The sequence below is a fragment of the Lactuca serriola genome, chromosome 4, assembly GCF_051521515.1.
Source record: "Lactuca serriola cultivar US96UC23 chromosome 4, Lser_US96UC23_V15, whole genome shotgun sequence".
NCBI classification, from domain to species: Eukaryota; Viridiplantae; Streptophyta; class Magnoliopsida; order Asterales; family Asteraceae; genus Lactuca; species Lactuca serriola.
Window position 1 is genome coordinate 137,514,164 of NC_136411.1, and position 17,941 is coordinate 137,532,104.

Below are 17,941 nucleotides of genomic sequence, written 5' to 3' on the forward strand. Positions count from 1 at the left end.
ATATATATATATATATATATATATATATATATATATATATATATATATATATATAATAAACATATATATATATATATATATATATATATATATATATATATATATATATATATATATATATAAAATAAACATATTTAAAGTTAAATTTTAAAAAGTGTACACATATATATTATTCAGGGTCATATATGTAAAATGTAATTTGATAGATGATATGCATACATGTTAGATTGGATAGTAAACTATCTTTACCTTGCTGTCAAAATTTAGAAGGATGCGAAGTACGTGTAAAATTTTTAGAATACGTGGAAAGTTCACGCACAATTATATATAGATATTAAAGAGGGACAATGTTGGGGAACAGTAAACCTGAGATTTTTTTTTTTTTTCACAAATGGCCATTTCTTTTTGCCTCTCTTTGTTTTTTCTATTTTTGTCTTTTTTCTATTTAGGAGGGTGTTCTTTGACAGTTTTTTTATATTTATTTGTTTCAATTAGTTAGGGAGCGTACGTGTTAAATTTAACATAACTAACCTTTTTGATAGGGTAGGTGTATTCGTTTGGATGGATCGGTTTGATCCGATCCAATCAAGTGAATCCAAATTGATTTCGGTTTTTCAAAGCATGGATCCGAATAGTCTAAACTAAATTTAAATCCAATCCGATCCGATCCAATTACAATTCGGTTGGATCGGTTTTTATGATTTGGTTTTCAAAAACCGAAACATTTTAAAACGACAAATAATTATAATATTACTAAACTTTACACAAGAAGCAAAAACAAATTACTTAGTTGTGATTTGAAATTTATAAGCAACTAATAATAAGATATATTATAATTAAATATTTTATAAATAGAAAACTTTTGAGTGAAAATGCATATAAATGTTTCTTTATCGGGTGAAACGTTTCTATTTGGAAAAATAAATTACAAAATTAATAAAAAACTATAGATATATATTATATATAGATAAAAATTAAATGTTTATTCGGTTTTTTTGGATTATTCGGTTCTTATTTTATAAACCAAAACCAATTCGAAATCCAAAATAATAATTCGGTTTTTTTGAAAACCAATCCAAAAATCCGAATATCCGAACCAAATAGTCCAATCCAAATTGTCCAATTGGATAATTCGGTTTTATCCGAATAGTGAACAGTCTTATGATACGGTACATATTCTTTGACCCTTATTGAAGGATTTTAAGTATAAATAGACATATTGATCAAACATTTTCAATGGAACAAATAAATAAATATTATAATGAAGATTTTGAATTATAGAACCAAAGATTAAGGTTTCGGCAAAATAATAAGTTAGCAAGCAGTGTTGAGGTTGGAGCTACGATAGTAGTTAATTTCCACTGACTAGTCAGGTGAGTGCATAGTTACTTTCATCAACATGATTTTAATACAAGTATTAATTGAAATTTTAAATATTTGTTGAAGGTTTATATGTCAGTTATATGCGTTGCCTGAAATTTGTGGAGATATATATTTGATGATATACAATGTACGAACCAGTTATAGTTCTATATGTGTTAAGATGTGTGTGTGTGTGTATATATATATATATACACATGATAATAATAATAATAATAATAATATAAGTATTATTTCTAAATAAAAAGTTAATTAATACCTAAAACTTTGTGTTAAGTATACACTAGTTAGCGTTGCCTAAACGGAGATGGTATTGAAATTGGTTATAAGCATTGTAGATTTGCCTATTGATGGGATAAGACTTTAAAGGGGATGCTTAATTCAATTAAGTGTGGACATTGGGTAGCCTCTTATTAAGAGTACGTGTGTGCTGAGATTGATGATTGGTGTAGTACGTCCTACGTACAGAAGTACATTTTATGTACGAAGTCTTTTTCAAAGCTCTGTGTCTCGGGTGCTACTTTTGCCAGGGTATTATGTTCTGTGGTACGAGTCCTACTCATACCTGGGTACTATAATATGCCAGAAGTACTATCATGTAGAAAGTCTTTTTTTGACACTATTGTGTGTTGGTTACGGGAGCGTACGAGAGTAGTATTTCCCCATACTTTTATTTTGAAGAGCTTTGGAGTCATCGTTTCTTCTATGAAGTGATCGGACGGGCTTCATGTGTCAGCGTTTCCTTTCACGAAGTAATTGAGGGAACTTCATACACTGCCTAATAAAGTGTATAGGTAACAGACCACTACTAGGTATGTCTGGTGTTATATTGCCGGATAGGGTGAGTCAGGGGGTAAATACCCCATGGTGTCAGACCACTGCTAGGCACATTTATCTAGATAACTACCCATGACTTAACTGTCTTGTGGTTTTTACGAATAGAGGTTCGTGGTGAAACTTATTCCATTCCCCTCATTTGATGTCTTTATTGATCCTCGTTTGCTGCCAGGAAATTTCCGAAGCAGCGTCGTCAATTTGTTCTTCATATTGATCCTTTAGGCTAGACCTCGTAAGAACATTGTATAGGATCAGTACACGGGGATCGACGGGATGTGATAGATTGTTTTAGAGATGTGATTATATATATATATATATATATATATATATATATATATATATATATATATATGTGTGTGTGTGTGTGTGTGTGTGTGTGTGTTAAGGATAATAGTGGTTTTGCAGGTTTGAGATATACATTATTATCATATTGTGGGATTGAAAACCCTTTGTATCTCACTAGGTTTTCCAACCTAACCCACTCAATTTATATGCATTACAGGTAGCAGTGTAAGACTATTGAAGACTCGAGTATGATGCTGAGAGAAGACGTGCAATAGAGTTCAGGACCACCAGGTCTTTACACTGTAACATATGGTGTGTATCAGTTATGACATCCCAAGAGTTGTATTATTTTGAGACAATATTTTCTACTCAAATTGTTTTAGTATACTAGGAATTTCCGCAATAAAAGATATTATAATTTTTAAAGCATAAAGAAATATATTTTTTTTCAATTCTGAAAATTGGGGATGTTACACTAATTGATCTGACATATTTGCTAATTGTTGCTGAAGCAGAAATGCTAAAGTGCACTGGTCAAGCAAATATGTTTGAAGGATCAATCTCCAAAGTTTCGATGGACAATGACTCTTGAAAAGGTTTCTATTTCCAATGGAAAGGGATCGGCCAAGGTGAAACTGTTTGACCATATAGTAAAGAGAAAGGCTAATTCTGAGATAGTCTCATGTGCCATTACTAAAGAGTCTATATGTTTCTATTGCCAATTGAAGGGACATTGGATGCGAAATTGTCCTGTCTACCTGAAAGATCGTAGAGATAGTAAAGTCAAGTTGTATGACTCTACTTCAGGTACATCCACTATCTAACTCTATTAAGTTCCTATTCATATATTCTTATTACATGATGTGATAGTCACATTTTGATGTTTTGCAGAATCTAAGAGAAAGAAGGAAGCTTAAGAAGATCAAGCTAAATCTAATTGTGAGAGATGGATTTCGATTGCATGGTTCGAGGATAAGATTTTTGAGCTGCTGATTAGGTGTTATGATAGATTGCTTAGGAAATATGTATACAAATATAGTTTTCATATGTTTGCATTGTAAAGATAAATTTTTCTGCATTTTATCAATAAAGTGAATTTTTTAGTTTTATCTCATTTACTTTATATATTTCCTTGTAATGGGATTTATGAAAACTGGTGGTTATATTTCTATTATTAGCAATTTTAAATATGGATTTGATTCTTTGTTACATCGTTTGTGGTAATGCCATAATTGACCAAATGAGAAGGCATTCTCATAACCCAAGTTTCAATTGGAGAGAAACTTGAAGTCATACTATTCGAATTGTGTGATGTATGAGAATATTGATCTTTGAAAGATTAAGACAAATTTGTTGATCACATTTTTATGTTTGTCAAAATGAAGGACTAATGGATCTAGTACACATTGATGTGGACTATTTGGATCTACCACAAAAGTTGATAACTCTATTCGCCATGATTTACGGATGATTCAGTAAATATGGTTATACTTATAAGATTAAGTGTAATTCTTATTCTTTGAAAGGTTCGAAGAATGGCAGAATGAATAAGAAGAATCTATTAGGCAGAAAGATAAATGTTTCTCCAATCTGAAAGGAAAGGATAGTACTTTAGTATCATGTTTTATGATCATCTTTATGATTATGGAACAATGTCACAATTGATCCTCAAATGACATCTTAGTGAATTTGTTTTAACTAAGAAAATGAATCATATATTGTTGAAATAGTTTAATCAATAGATGAGTCATACTTCGTTTCAAAATCAAGTTTTAAAGTCACACTCTAGCAACTTCGAATTGTATCTTAAAGCTTATTTCAAACTAAGTAAGTTTATAACACCTCATGATATGTGGAGTAGAAAAGTTTTCTTACTCTAGCACATTTGAAATTGGTAATTGTGATGTTTTGGTTAAAATAAAGATAAACTAAGACCAATTAAAGGAAGTGTTATCTTGACAAGAATCCACTCTAACCCTTTGAATATTTGTTTTTTCTTGTCAAGGAATGTTCCTTAACAGAATAACTTATATGTCAAGAAGTCAGTGGGAGTCTTGTTAATCTTGAAGAGTTTCCAGAATCAATCAAGAATAAACCTGTTAGTTATCACTAGAAGACGACCTAAGGTTGATTACCTATCGTGTTAAGTTGACACATTCTTGTTTTTGTGCACCTTCCAGTTAAGTTAACTATGCATGTGAGTTCTATGGTTCTCATTTGACTATAAAAGGAAGAGCATGTTGGTCAGTGATAGTATAGTGATCAATGTGAGTGAGCTGCTTGGAAACTTTGAAGCGCTCATAGGGCCCTTGTGCTACCAAATGGCAAGAAATTAAGAATACCACTACTAGAAAAACAACCTTTAATGACGCGCAAACAATGACACGCAGTGATTTACAATACATAAAAGCATGCATCCAAAAAATAATGTCATGTCTTATAAAATTTGAAGGATAGAAGACACGCATTTGTGCGTGCCCTGAAATTAGTGTTAGAAAAGGAAAAAAAAGAAATACGGAGGACGCCTATTATAAAATGTGTGTCATGTAAGTGTGTCTCTTTATATTTTTTTAATGCAACACGCGTTTTGAGCGGGAAATGAAATCCCCAAATATTAAAACCCCGCGTATGTGAAAAATTACCCCCCGGTTGGGCTTCCAATCAGCAAGAAAGAAGCCTAGGTCTTCGTCTTCCTTTTTCTCTCTCTAACCTAAAACCCATCTTCCTCGCTGTAGCCTTTCTCGCCGTTACATCCATTGGCGCCATTGCCACCACCATGCCACTCTGTCTCCCTCCGTTTCTCACCCGCCTATTGGATCCCAAAAAGTAAACCCCCCCCACCTCTTCCAATTAGCAAGAAAAAGCCCTAGGCCTTCGTCTTCATAGCAGAATTGCTCTTGATTTCATGATCAAATGCCTCGAGATGACGATGATAACGATCTGCATAAAGAATCCAAATACGTGAAATAGAGGCAAGGGACGATTCTACTTCTTTTTTCAAGAACCCTATCCAACATATGCCGACTCTCACACACGCATAAGCTTATCGCTATCTTTATATCTATCTTTCTCTCTCTCTCTCTCTCTCTCTCAAACACACACACACAAAATTGAAGGGAAAATTCTAGGGCTTTTTTCAAGAACCATTCAAAATGTAAAGGAGTGCTCTCTATAATAGTTTCGCGACGTCATCTCACCTCACCTCGTCGGCGACTGTGACTCCTCGAAGATTTAAGGTTGTGCTCAGTGTTGTGCTCGGTGATTCAGCAACTAAATGAGGTCTATGGTTATGTTGTTGTATCAAATTTTAGAGTATCATCCCCAGATGCATCAGATGTTCCTTTGAAGACGAAGATAACAGCTGACCGCTGATGTCGTCATTTCAATGGTGTGGAGGCGCTTCCTTTGCACCCACACATCTGACTTCTCTTTCTTCAACCAAAAACCCGTCGCCGTTCGCCATCCTCAATGGCCTGTAACATAGGTCACCAAGTCCAACTTCGTAGATTCACTCAATGAAATTAAGAATCACATATCGGAATCAGATTTTGTGGTGGTTTCGATGAAGAACACCGGTTCTTACTCATCCCCATGGCATCAAATTCTGCCATTCAACACCGCTGAAACCGCATACATAAAGGCCAAGTATGCAGCCAAAAGGTTTCAAATTCTTCAGTTTGTTGTTTTCCTTTTTTCTATTAGGGCTTCTAATAAGCTTACAGCTTACCCGTAAGTCTGCAATAATCATATCTCGCTATTTACATGCATATATCTCACTATTTACATGCCTCAATAACACTTATCAAAACAATAATAAACAGATTGATGATCAACACTCTTTTCCCAATTCATCTCTAGGTTCAACTTCCATTTGTTCCCGAGGGATAAACTGAAAACAGGGATGCCCTGTTACAGTTTTTCATGTCAACCATCGTATTTAGCTTCAATGGCTTAAGATGATTTTGACTTCAATCTCTGCATATATGATGGTAACCCCCATATCTTCTTCTTCTTCTTCAAAACAGTCTGAAATCTGATCAACATGCTTCTATCTGAGCCCGCTTTTCTTTTACTCTCCCCTTTAAGGTATATCTTACTTGTCCATAGCACAAGAATCAACAGCAAAAATTCAAATCGAGGATATGATGTTTGGTGATTGTTCTGTGATGGAGAAATAAGGGTGTGTTCATAGGCAATTTAAATCTAGAATCACTATCAAAATATTATCTTCCATGTTTTTGTTGGCATAACAAACAGGTCATAATTCAGTGATATACTTTGTTGACCAAATTGGACCTTCCCCTTATGCTTAAAGTGTAGTATTGCGTGATTTGCCTCTTCGTGATGTGGGTCAGCATCCTCTCTATCATTCTGCATTGTTTTTGTACTTCTTATTCAAATGTTGATAAACAACATTTTATTTCAGGTTATTTTTGTCTCTGAGAAATTTGTAATTGGTGTGGGCTATGACAGCAATCCCATGGTTTTTGCAGCAGATGGAATAGGATCATGGTACAATTCTGAGTTTTAGTTTTCAGGGTTAATTGCAAGAAAAAGAAATAAAATTTCATTTGTTTTTTTTATCTATGTTCTTAGGAGCTTTGTGAGTTTCCCTGATGAAAAAAAGTCAGCATCTTCTACTGCAAGATATGGCTCATAGGTTCTTCTTACACTCAAATCATTTATTTCTTAATAGATCGTTTAGTCTTTGAATCTTAAAAAACAGATATCTTTCTGTTTCATCATTCATCTTTGCTACAAATCTAGCAAGATATTAGGATAATTATGATTACCATTTACAGGTACATATGATGGTTTGAAATTTCCAACCTGCAATGGATTCGTGCGCAACTGCCCTACTATAACTACCTTGGCACTAAAGGGATTCAAGTTGCATGACTACAAGGCTCGTATATTGGTGAAGGTATATTTCTGGAATTATTTATGATCCATAACATATTTCTCTAAAACTATAATCAATGTTTCAGGGGCTTCACAAATTTAAATATGTGGACTTCTCAACCTCTTACTCATTCATAGTTACTTTTTTAAGGTAAGAAGTGTCATAAAACTTACAGTCCAACTACTAAAAGTTATGTATGATTTACTTTTCTGATCATTTGCTGTAATCCTAACTACAAATTATTATTTTATTAAAAATAATTCAATACTTATAAGACAAATCATTACATTAGAGTAAATACAAAAACTTGTATTACTTCAATACTTATAAGACAAATCATTAAATGAGAGTAAATACCAAGAACTTGTATTACTTCACTTTGAGATTCTAATTCTCCATTGGCGACCATATTAGTCGAGCGCTTTCACTTCATCTATTAGAGAGAGAGTCAAGTCAACATGCTTTGCAGAGGTGGTTATTAGTTGTAAAAGAGCACTGTTCTCTAATGGGACTTGTGGATACACATAATCGGCTCCTCTTGGGTTCTGATATTTTGACATGAGAGATTGCAACTGTAAGTGCATCAACCAAACCACTATCATTATCCTCATCCTCAACCTGTTCTTCTGAAACTAAGCTTCTAGATGTTAATAATATTAGTGGAGATGATGATTTCTTCATTCCATCATCCATCATCATAATCTTCTTCTTTCTACTTGATTCCAACTCTACTATAGTTGATGTAGATGTTGTGGTTGTTATTAGATGCTGCTGCTTTGACTTTGACTTGAATGATAAAGACCTTAAATTGTGCTCCGTGTAGAATATAATCCATGGATGACCTGAATGACACAAAAGCAACCACCCTCATGAGTGTTATATATTGTATTTTGGGTTTTTTTATTTAGTGAAAATTAAGAAGCTACTTACTTAGTACTCCCTCGGCTAATATTCTGGAATCAACATTCCAGGTGAGAATACGTTCGATCAAATCTTGTGCTTTGTGACAATAAAAGGTATTTTCAAATACTTAATAAATTCATTTCCACATGCCTATTAATTGTAAATTTACATTATGAATTATGATCAGGTACATGATGGGGTTCTTGTTCATGACCGGGGTTAATTTTCTATTAACACTGGTCGCAACAGTGTTATGTGTGTTTTTCGCACCTACTACAGTGGGGCCCGACATTCCCGAATTCAAAGCTTACCTGAACGGGGTGGATACTCCCAATATGTATGGGAAAAAATACAATATATTGTGGTACTTTAGGTACTAGTTCTGTAAATTTAAACACATTCAACTTTATGATAATTAATCAGATCAGATAATCATTTCATAATAATTTTTAGTATTTACTTTATTCTGGCAGCCAAGATTTGCAATAATTTGGCAATGGTTGTGAATATGCTTGGTATTTCTAAAGACTTTGTTCTTGGCCAACCTTTAGGAATTAAAACCATTACTTTATCAAAAATCTTCAACTCTTCACGTGCTCATTGTTGGAGTAGGTACTAATTTCTAATTACTGCTTTAAATTAGTGTAAAATTACGTAAAATCCATTATATTTTTGTCATTTTTGTGCCATTGATACGTATAATCCGTTACCTGGTGTGATGGATGGAGTTCCCTCATCAAGAAATTATGATGGTGGACTACACTGATGGTATGTGATCTGACCTGGTTTTCCTGAGAATCGGAATCGGAATCAGAATTGGAATTGAAATTCAATTCCATTCCAATCCCGTGTTTGTTTAAGGCATATATAATTGATGTATGGTTGGAAGAATGTTATCTGAAAAAGACTTTGGATTACAAGAGTACAAGCATTTAAGTGCCCTCTAGGTCTTAATGCAGGTTCTGAAAAAAAAAATAGTTAGAAATTAAAATAAGTCAATAACTGAATAAGTAGAATGAGACGATTGTCGTGCAATTTTAGGGAATCAATCTCACGTGTTATTCACATTGGATAAATTAATTTATAAACTTGCCAAACAGGTAATCTTACGTGTTATTCACTTTGGATAAATCAATCTTACGCACATATATAATTGTTGTGTACTTTTTTTCTTTTCTTTTCTTTATGTGTTATTGACTTTGGATAATCATTTGCTTTGCTAAAAGAGAAGGGTCAAATTGTCCTTTGTGTATCCTAATTTATGACATAAATATAAAGAAGTATTAATCTCTTTTCATGACATATATAGTTTCTTTTTACAGGTATAACAAAATGTCTGGAAAGAATCGAATTCCATGAGGCCCACGTGAGGGCCCAATACACCGGGCCCACGGGCCCCTCCCTCCCCACCCTGCTGCACTTGAAGAAGAACTTGAACTCCAACATAGAGACATCCAACAAATCATGGCTAAAAATGGACATGTAGTAGAAGAAAATGTGACTCTTCAAAGGGAATTAGCTGCTGTGAAAGATGAGATTCATAGATTAGGTCAAATCATCCCCAAATTACATGCTGAAAAAGATGCAAGAGCCACAGATTTAATTGACAGAGGAATGAAACTCGAGGCTGGGCTTCATGATGCTGAGCCTTTAATGGCAGATGTGGGACAATTAAGAAGTGAATTCCAGAAATTGACTTCATTGAGGCAATAATTGTCTAGTCAAATCTAAGGTTTGACCAAAGATACAAGTAGCTAGATTGAAGGCTAAAAATGAACAAGTGGTTGCACTTAAGACTGATATTGATGGTATGCATAAAGACCTTGTGGATATGAGGTATGAATTTGTACTTTGATGTATTCAAAATTGTTTTTATTTTGAGATTGCAATGAGATTTATTTAATTATTTATTTGTATATAGGAGAGATTATGAAATGTTGTTTTTGTTTCCTTGCTGAGAATGTTGTTTTTGTTGAGATGTGTAGAGGACATGTTATCAACTTCAATGACCCAAACGTAAGTAACTTATTATTACTATTACTATTATCTAGATTATTTAATATTACTATTATCTAGATTATTTAATATGCTATAATCTGAACACCATTTTTGAACAACATTTAAGGACCAACATATAAGTTTCTATTATTACTTTTACTATTATTTAGTATCTTTTTTTGTTGAAATGATCAAGTAAACCTATCACCTACTTAACCCAAAAAAGAAAAAAAAAAAAACTTTTTACATGTTCATACATTTTATGTTGCAGGTGTTTGTTTGTTGGTCTAATCTATATCAAACATGCACTATGCAGTGACCTTAGATGTTTTACACATGGTATATATGCAAATTTTTGTCTTTTCATATTTGACCATGTGCTAATACATTTCATGTTGCAGGTGTTTGTAGTTATGTTTTTTTGCAGGCAATATAGATACTGTGAGCAAGTTCATAGATTTAGAGTCCTTGAGTGGTGTTACTAAGGAAGAGTGGAGACAAGTGAGGCACACATTTAAAAAAAATCAGCACATATCTTGTTTACAGTAAGGCACACATTAGGTTATTAGAAATATTAGTTTGTAAATTTATGTTACAACTTTTATTGATTTGTTTTATCTTTCCATGGAACGATTATTTGTATGACATTAAATTTATGCAATGGATTCTATTTTTTGTATATGATATTTTATTTTCTATTATGAAACATTAAATACAAATTTAATTTGAAAATAATTAAATCTATTAATAATATTTTTTTTAAATATTTAAAATTATGATACGCAAAAATGTTTGTCATCTTCATTTATGACATGGCCTTTCCTGACACGGGCTTTCTTGATACGCATTGCGTGTCACTAACACGCACGTCGTAAGGTTACAACACGCGAATGCGTGTCGTCTTCCTTTATGACAGGGCCTTCCTTGATACGCATTGCGTGTCGTAAACGAGCGTCGTAATTGCGCGTCGTCTATAGACGACACGCAAAAGTGCGCCGTCTCTCTTTATGACAGGGCCTTCCTTGACGCACATTTGCGCGTCGTCTGAGCCTTTTACGATGCGCAATGAGCGTCGTAAAAGCCTGTTTTTCTAGTACTGTAAGCAAAGTTCAGACCATGAAAGGAAAAACAAAATTTGATTTTGGTTTTTCCTCAACCTTATCTTATGATTGTAGGTTTAGAATTGATAAATTCACATGGATATGAACACATACACCATAAAGTCTAGGTGGAAAAAGTTTTCGCTCTAATTAATGAAAATGATTATGAGGAAACACTATCGGTAGTAGATTTTAAATATGGTTGATATCATTATTGTTAGCAGTTGTGATAATTGCATTCTCAAATTCATGTATGATTATGGCGTCCCTTTTCATAGTTCCAATTGTGAGAAATGGCAAGAAATAGTTTGAACGTTCAGGAATTATTGTTATAAGTTTTTAAAAGGATTAAACACACATGTATGTTATCTAATGAAAGGAGTATGAGCTTGACAAGTCAAGATGAAGACTTATCAAAGCACCACGTATTCGAAATATGAACTTTAGTAAGAAAGTCAAGAGCATTGATTTTCTAAAATTCTAGTTGATTTCTAGATACATGTAACTCCCGCAGATTCGGGCTAGTCAATTTAGAGACAATAAGCATCACAAATGAGGTTTTTATGGAATATTATTTAGAAGTATTAATCTTAACCAATTTGTAGTATATGTTACAAGGGTTCCGTACATATAAACAACGCCGAAATCCGAGTTATAATGAAGAAGTTATGGCCCGTCGAAGTTTTACGGCAAAACCGACACGACACCGGGAGACGTAAATAGTGAATTTACGATATATGACTTTTTAGCCTTAGTAATCTAAAATAAAGTCGTAGAATATGTTAAAACGAGAGCGTCCATAAAAAGAACGCCCAAATCTGACTTCGTATGAGGAAGTTGTGATTTTTCTAAGATTTGACATAGCAGCGCACGACCCAAAACTCGAATTTTAGATCGAGCATTTTTGGCCAACGTGACCTAAATGAGAATTGAAGATCTCATTAATAGGAACTCAACGGTAAAAAGACAGACGAAAATGGAGTATGTATGTCGAAGTTATGAATTTTACACGGACATTTAACAGTATAATCACCTAGTACTGTTAAATTTAAGATCGGTCGAGAATTAGCCGACGGAGTCAAAATGAAAGTTGTAGATCTTATTTTTACCTACGCGTGAATATAAAGAACGTCGAAAATAGAGGTCGTATGCGAAAGTTGTGAATTTTTTTAAAATCGACTGATTTCCACCCTATGTGTGATGCCACGTGTCAGCACCAGGCTCAGACTTGGAGCCCAAACTGGCTCACGATGTGAGCATCATAAAACTCACGACGTGAGTGACCCACCATCTCCTTATAAATAAGAGGTGACGTCTCCATTCTTCCTCACACCACCCATCACTTCCTTCTCTCTCTAGAACCTCTCTCTAGCCCCGAAACCCCCTGAAAAACCTAGGGAACCTCCCTAGCACGAGGCGGAGGCCCAAAGTGCCCGACGGCTCTAAGAAGAAGATCCTTTCGGCTCGGGAATGCTGCTCCAGTGGATCCCCGTTTTAAGAAAAAACCCGCTATAAGTGAGCTACGCCTACCTTATCTTTAGTATAGCTTATGTTTCAATATAGTAATGTTATTATGACCTTATAATAAGTGTTTGAGCTATTATTGTGACTTATATAAGAGTCGTTATACTCTCTTTTTAACAGCTTGCGGTATGGGGAATCTGGTTTGGAGGGCCGCTTGGGTTGCTGGATTTAGAAGTGTTTTATGCCAAAATGATCCCGCCCTCCGGTGTTCCATGTCTGGCCCCTGTCTGTACATAGTGGTGAAGAGTTTTGTTTAACGTTTATATAATAGTAATAATAGCTAGACTATTAATTAGTCTCAGTGAATATTAGACTAAAACCAAGTGGTAACGAAGTGTTGTCCGAGTGCAAAGTCTATATACTTGTTCATATGAAGTATTTTATATAAATTACGTGCTACGTGTTCATATTATCTATATACTTGTTATCTATGCTGGATGAACGATTTTATACATGTTTTAAATGATTTAAACTGTATATGTATTTTATATCTATAAAATATGTTGGGTAACACATGGGTAGATTAGAGATGAGATAAATGATGAGCGATGAAAGATGAGATGAATGATGAGCGATGATATATGAGTGGTAAATTATGGTGAGAAGCGATGACCTAAGCGATGAGCCAAGAGATGACCTAAGCGATGGTCCCGTCATCTAGCAGAGTATGGATGACAACCACGGACTATTCTAGATAGTCCAGTGGAACACTATCAGGCTCGCAACCTGTAGGTGTTATGAACGATGTGTTCTCCCGGTGAACTCTATACCCTAGCGACTATGCCACTTAGTTCCTATTGTATAAAACCTAGTGATTATGAGACTTAGTGCCTAAACCCTGGCGACTATGCGACTTAGTGTCTATTGATTAAACCCTAACAACGATGGATTTCATGTCGATTCCTTAGGATGATCCTTAGGAATGAATGAATGAGGAATAACTAATTCTTAAGGTAGATCCTTAAGAGTAAAGAAGATAATGGGGGTGGGTAATTGGGTTGATTGTTTGATGTTTAAACATAATAAATATATTATTGTGGGTTGAAAACCCTATGTAGTCACCATGTTTCCCAACCTGACCCACTTAAGCTTATTTGAATCACAGGTGCCGATACGAAGTTACATTACACTGAGAGATTAAAGAGATGCAGATCACTAGTGTAAATGAATGTAAGTTCTGTTTATGCTTATGTTTCTGTATTGACAATGACATCCCAAATGTATTAAAATGAATAAAAATACATTTCTTCGGAAATGCTTTAATAACGTATTTATCATGTTTTACTGAGAACAAATTCCGCAACATTTTTATTAAAAGCAGTACCCTGATTTTTATAAACCATAAACATAAATCGGTTTTTTCTAGCCGAGAAAATAGGGATGTCACAATACATGTCGAAGCTAGTGGGAGCATAAGTGTTGTGCTAATGGGAGAATAATTATTATGATAGCAAGAGTATAATTATTATGCTAGTGGGAGCATAATAGTTATGGTAAGTATTACAAGTTGGCAATACTATTTATTGGAAAAAAAAGTTTGCAATTTGCAAATTGCTATATTTGAAAATTGTTTCGCTATAGAAAGTTATAGGGGAGAGAGCACTTATACTTCATTCCAAATCTAAAAGTTTAGATTTAATGGAACTTAGTCATGAACATATATGAATATTGGGTTGAAATGATTAGATATAGAAAATTCTATATATGGAAATATTATAGCGAAAGACCGATCAAGTATCAAGTCTTTATGTAAAGCACTATGTATCGAATCCCATATGCTTCAGATATAGGATTGATCACATATACTAAAAGTATTCACTTTTTTCTAATTTTTACAAATTCCTAGGGCATTAAGAAGGAAAAAGGACTGGAACTGGATATGACTAGAGTTGTTGAGCAACTATTAAAGGACAATTTGAAGTTCACTAAAGATTGGTTGCTTATGGACAGTTGGAAGTATAGCATTTGGACGGACCGTACTGACATGTTTCAGATTGGGATAATTCTTGATCAGAATTGATTGTCATATGTAAATATGGAAATGTTTCCATAATGTAAGTTGATGATTAGAATCTGAATGTGAGCTAGAAACCTTAATGCATAGAAGGTGCTCAAGGTGTTACCTTGAATTTGATACTTCATCACCATGAAATTGTTTTAAGAAACAAAGTTTCAATGGAGCATTTTGTGACATCGTTGGCAAAGTCTTTGTGACTTCTAGGCCATGTCATCACAAAAGGATCATTTCATGAAAGGTTAGACTCTAACCATTTAGTTGTGACAAGAAATTTGGAAATTATTACACTTGTAATATGGATTTGGAATTGTGATATGAGTATCATTGGAATTATGTCCAATCGATCTATTCAGAAATGAAGGATCATAGAGAGACATAGTATGCATGTTTAGAATATGGAATGACTGATGTCTAATTCAAGTGTTTAGTTGATTAATCGAAACATTATACAATTATAAAGTCTAATTCATATGGTGATTAAATAATAAGTGTTTTATTTATATTCAATAGTTTTGAGACCATATTTAATTATATTATTATTGTGTTTCTCTTCGCATGTTTTACTTCGCGGATAATTGGATTATTCAAAACTTCCACGGTCGATCATATGGAAGTAAGTAGTGAATTACAACTGTCGTGAATTGGATTATGGATTGTCTAAGGGTTTAGACATGGCAATGGTTTGCTGCAACATTCACGGTACTTTTGAAATGGAGATTTAAGTATTGGATTAACCCACGCTCAGAGAATTACATCATGGATTTTATCACGAGTAATTTTGAGACGATAATATCTTATATTCTTAAAACGGAGACATATGAGTTGTTGTTTACGAGTCAGTTGTGCATTGATAATAGGTAAAAGCATCAGTAACTTGATGTTACAAAATAGTGCAAGCATATGAGTCGAAGTTTATCCGTTCCTTTTTCCCTAATAGGGAAAAGCGATATATGTGGGCCCATTGATGATTTGATGATGACATCTAAAGCGCTTGGCCAAGACTGGACTGAATTGATGTGTTCAATTAGTAGTCTGATATCAATCGTAATAAATTAGAAATTGGGAAACAAACTTTGGACAAATAGATTGCTTATAATCGATTTCTCAAGTCCATACGATATCATGTAGAATGGAGGAATATTTCATCACTTATCTAAGGACACGCAACTAACTAGGTCAAAGTTCGACGACGACTTTTTGAAAGCTACGATTGTTGGTTAAATATTGAGGTCATACTTCTAATCATAGTTATTACACTTATCCAAGTGGGAGACTATTGGATTAGGCGTCTAAGCCCATAAGTATAATTGGTATTTACTTGATTTGATAGTAGCATGGTCCTTTTTGGTTGCCTTCACTCTAGCAACTTGACAGATGACTTTTGGAGAGAGAGGTTGAATTTATTAATTGGAATAATAAATTGATTTATTAATGTACTATGGAAATAAGATAATAATTAGAAATCATTTTATTTAATTAGTATTTATTCAAAAAATAATTTGGAATTAATTTTGGGATTAAAGGAACAGAGGTTGTTTTGCAAATCATTGATAGTTACGAAACTGGGCCATTGGACTCCTTAGATGGGAGTAGATGAAAATTGTAGGGATGCCCTATTGGTTTCATCCAAGCCTCTAGATGAGGAGTCCATGGACTGCTTAAGCCTTAAACAGGAAATTAGGGTTTCTTCTAGAAACCCTAGCAGCCCACGGCTATATAAAGAACCCCACTACCTATGATATTCGGCCAATGCTTGCTTTTGTAAATCCCACTGTTGTAAAAATCCCGACTAGGTCCCGATTAATCTCCGATTAATCCCTAGGTGCTACTCGACCGATTAGAGGGCGCCTAGCAATTAATCCTTGCATACATAATGAGTGAAACATTATAAAATGATGAAATTTTAACATTTTTAAGAAGTTTTATTTAAATGGAAACTATTTGAGACATGATTAATGTTGTATTAATCATTTTAACCTAATTTTCTATCATATTAGTGTATTTACGAACTTTGATATGATATTAGTCATATTTAATTTTTTTAAAATTCAACAAATTAGCATTTAATGGTCCCCGATAAATCTCCGACTAGCCGATTAATCCCTTGACCCCAGTCCACCGACTAGCTAACGTCGAACGTTTTTTTACAACCTTGGTAAATCCTAGCCGAAATTCTAAAGTATTCCCTCCTCTCTCCTCTCATCCTCTTGCTAGTGGTGTTTCTAAGCCATTCGAGGTGTCACATTTGAGGCACTAAGGTTCTAAGAGTTAATGATCTACATGGTTTCTTGTTATTGCTACATAACAAATGAGGCAAACTTCTAAACCCTAATTATACGTAGATTTCGATTTGTATACGCTAGATCTAGGGATTTGCTTTGGTTTTCAATTTGCATGTTCAACTAGTGAAAAACTTAGATCCAAAGCAATTAGGGTTGTTTAAACACATAAGTTGTAGTTATGCTCAAAGCCCAACAATAATCTCACTCACACAAGTTTCAAGCCCTCTCTCTTTTCTCTCGTTTACAATATACAAAGTTAGGGTTAGGGTTTTACTCTCTTGTTATTTTTCATTAATTTTAAACTGATCTTGTATCTATTGACAGAAAAACTTGAGACACACTTGAACAAACGTTAGAACAAGTATAGTTGCGGAATAGTTAATCTCAAAGTATCATGAAAGCTCAACAATAATAATAAGTTAGAGTTAGATAATTAGAAAGTTATGTGCGGAAATGTAAGGAAATATAAATGATAGCAGGTGATATATCAAGTATACGCATAAGTTGAATCATAACATGGAATACATTCAGACCAAGTTAGTAAGCGAGAACAAACTTAGTGATTAAGTCAAGAATGACTTGCTCCGAAGAGAAATAATATTCAGTTATGTTCTCGTTAACTTTGAGAGTAAGGAGAGATTTAAGATGCGTAATTGAGAGATGTAATTGATAGTCTCGAAGTTCTATTAAAAGAGAAAGATTGAGCTCTATA

The 17,941-nt window shown here is 33.9% G+C and overlaps 1 pseudogene; it reads left to right on the forward strand.

Annotated features, from left to right (window-relative positions):
* Positions 1–9,640: 9,640 nt before the first annotated feature.
* LOC145098857 (protein FLX-like 3) lies at positions 9,641–10,742 on the forward strand (annotated as a pseudogene).
* The last annotated feature ends 7,199 nt before the right edge of the window (positions 10,743–17,941 follow it).